The sequence below is a fragment of the Tupaia chinensis genome, unplaced genomic scaffold (assembly GCF_000334495.1).
Source record: "Tupaia chinensis unplaced genomic scaffold, TupChi_1.0 Scaffold149964_1, whole genome shotgun sequence".
Classification (NCBI taxonomy): Eukaryota; Metazoa; Chordata; class Mammalia; order Scandentia; family Tupaiidae; genus Tupaia; species Tupaia belangeri.
In genome coordinates, this window is record NW_006209805.1 from 845,128 (window position 1) to 848,324 (window position 3,197).

Consider the following 3,197-nt stretch of genomic DNA (forward strand, 5'->3'; position numbering starts at 1 on the left):
GGGGCCCTCCGGGGACGTGGTCAGTGAGCTGCCCTGGAGGTGGCCGCAGCCTGCCGGAGGGGTCAGCCGGCGCGTCCTCCCCGTCCAGGGTGAACTTGGGGAAGTTGCAGGAGCCCTCCCCGCAGCCGTGCGCTCTCTCTCACCTGGCTCTGCCTCCAGGGGGCCCTGCCTCCAGGGGGCCCTGCCCTGGAACAGCGAGTCCGAGGGACCCAGGGCTGCCCTGCTGGGAGGTACGGCCCCCTCGTGTCTGCCGTCCTGGTGCCACGGGGAAACGGAGGCGCAGGGGGATGCGACTCGCCAGGGTCCGAGCCAGAGGAGCAGAGCTGGGGCAGGACCCAGGTGGCCTAGCGCCTGAGAGCCCTGCCCCTCTGCTGCACCCCATGTTCTGGCCCACTCTGGGCCGGCTCGGATCCCGTGCTGGTCAGCAGGCTGGGCAGTTGGGCTGGGATACCCTGGGAGTGACCACGGTGTGGACAGCACAGAACTCTCAGCCGTCTGGGGTCTCGGAGCACAGAGCAGGCTGGGGGTCCCCTCGCCCTGCCAGCCTCCGGCCACGTTGCAGCCGCTTCCCGCCGGCCCAGCCACCGCCTCTGGACCGTGTCCCCTGCTGTCCGCCCCGCGTCTCCGGGCGGACAGTCGCATAAAGGCCGCCTTTGAGGGCGGCTCTGGGACAAGGGCGGCCAGTGTCCTGCTGTGGGGGTGGGGAGCCTGGCCCCCCAGAGTTGTCAGAGAGTGGGCCGGGGCCGAGGGCAGGGACCCCAGCTGGAGGCACAGCCTGGCCCTGGCGGGCCAGCCTCGCAGCACATGTGGGTTTGATTAAGACCCTTCCCTGCTGGCCGCGCAGGGAGCCCAGCGGGCAGCGCCTCCCAGCCCGAGTTTTAGTTTCAGCTTCGGAGTCGCTGTCCCCTGCGTGGCCTGTCCTTTGTTCTAGCTGAGCCCAATACACACTGAGTGGGGGGCCGAGGAGGACAGGGTCTCCGGGGCCACCCCACTGCCCTCACCTGCTCAGGGCGGGCAGGTCCCCCAGCAGGGTAGGAGGAGGCCGGCCACCTGGCAGCTCCTGCCGCTCAGCGTCGAACCCTCACAGCCCTGCTCTGGCCGGTGCTGAGGGCACCCCGAGCTGCGGGCGCCTACAACAGGCCCAGGGCCGGGCAGCGCTGTGCCCGGGAAGCTGGGTCCATCCAGAATGGGGGCCTTGTCACTGACAGTGCCGGCTCTGCGGACGGGGGTGCCCGGTGTCAGGGACCCCTCGGGAGATGGGTGTCTGAGGGCCGCCCAACCAATACCCGCGCCTGGGCGGGGGCTGGCACTGGGCCTCACATCCGAGAGCACCCCATGCCGGGGATGTGGAGAGGCGGGGGGTGGCCACCGGGCCTGAGCCATGGTCTGCAGCGGGGAGGCTGGCGACGGCTCAGGAGGGGACTGGCGGGGACCCCACGTCTGGCGGTGGGCACACAAGGGCATGGTAGGAAGTGGGCACACTCTGTGGGGCGGGCGGACGCCGGGCACTGCGGTGCAACCCACCTCTCCTGCCCGGCCTGCTCGGCGCCCGCTGAGGCCATGAGCGCGCGGGCTCCCGGACCACATCCCCGTGGAAAGCTCGCAGCCGGGACGTGCATGGCGCCCACCTCCTGGGCCCTGCAGGATGGGGCCTCCCCGTCTGCCTGCTGGCACCGCCAGCTGCCTGTCGGCCAGCCCCGTGTGGGCCGGGGGCCTGCCTCTGCCGGCCCGGAGTCCCAGGGTGTCTGCGTGGTGGCCATGCCTTCTGTGTGTGGGTCTGTGGTGGCCTCTGTGGCCGCATGTCCTGGGGGCCGCGGGAGGGGCCGCGGGAGGTGCCGCAGGAGTCCGTGTGCGCGGCGGCTGGCTCTGGCGTGCATGTCGAGTGGCGTGCACGCGTGCGTGCCTGTGCACAGAACAGCTGCCGGTCAGGCACACGCGTACCTGCGTGTGAGGGGCACGTGCATGTGTTCCCGTGTCTGTGCACGCCCGCGGGGCTGGTGCATGTGGCTCCAGAAGCACGCCTGCGTGGGGACGGCTCTGGCGGTCCCCAGCCCCTCTGCAGTCCACACGGTGGCTGCTGTGTCCCTGGGAAGACCACGTCGGCCGGAGCAGGCACCAGGCCGGCGTTCCTGTCCCCGAGAGCCCATGTGGGCGGACCCTGGGGACACGGGTGGGGCCTGGTAGGTGCTCGTCCTGGGCATCCTGGGCTGCGGGGAGAAACAGGGCCGTGTGTGGGCCCCGAGGGAGGAGCCCCGGGCAGAGGGGACCGGCCTCTCTGGTCTCCAGGCTCTGCAGGCCTACCCCGCCTCTGGGGAGCGGCTCTGGAGGGTGACGTGGTCCCGCAGGAGGGTTTGGTTTTGTTCAAAAGAAGCCGTGTGCACAGCCTGGGGCTCGGACAGGGAGGCAGTGCCTGGGGGCTGTGGGGGCTGGCTCACACGGGGACAGGGCTGGGCATGACCTCCGACGCGTTTGTCTCCGGAAAGAGGGGACACGGCCCACCCCAAGCTGGTGGGCTTGGCAGTTCGGTCACAGCAGCGGGCCTGGCGTGACCCTGGGGCTGAGCCGTGGATGGAAGCCCAGCCAGCAGCTACGGTGGACAGGTGGGGCCTTCTTGGCCGGGCACCCCAGGGCCAGGGTTGCCAGCTGTGTACAGGCATTTCTGCCTGTCCGCCTTTCGGGGCCCGGGGATCTGAGGGGTGCCCGGTCCTTCCTGTCCCACCTGTGTCCGTCCACACTCGGACCTTGGCTCGGGGCGGAGGCCCGGCCTGCTGCAGTCGCCCACTCCGCGGCCCCTCCGCCCCGTGCTCTGAGGCCCTGCGGGGTCTCGGGGCTGTCTGGGTCGCAGGTCCGGGAGGCACTGTGGGGCCGTGGCTGCCCTGTGGGTGCCCTCTGCCCCTCGGGCCACGTCCTTGCTGACCATCCCCAGCCGCCTGGGAACTGCGACGGTCCGCCCAGCCCCCCCCTTTGCTCCTACGCCCCTGGGGGTGCCCTCTGCCCCTCGGGCCACGTCCTTGCTGACCATCCCCAGCCGCCTGGGAACTGCGACGGTCCGCCCAGCCCCCCACGTTGCTCCTCTTTGAGAGGGCGTGTTGGGCTCTGTCCCTGGCCAGCCGGCCCTGCGTCATCTGCCCTGTCCCCACCGCGACGACCAGCCAGGAGCCGGCCAGCCTAGGAGGAGGGCTGTCCCTGCAGGCGCC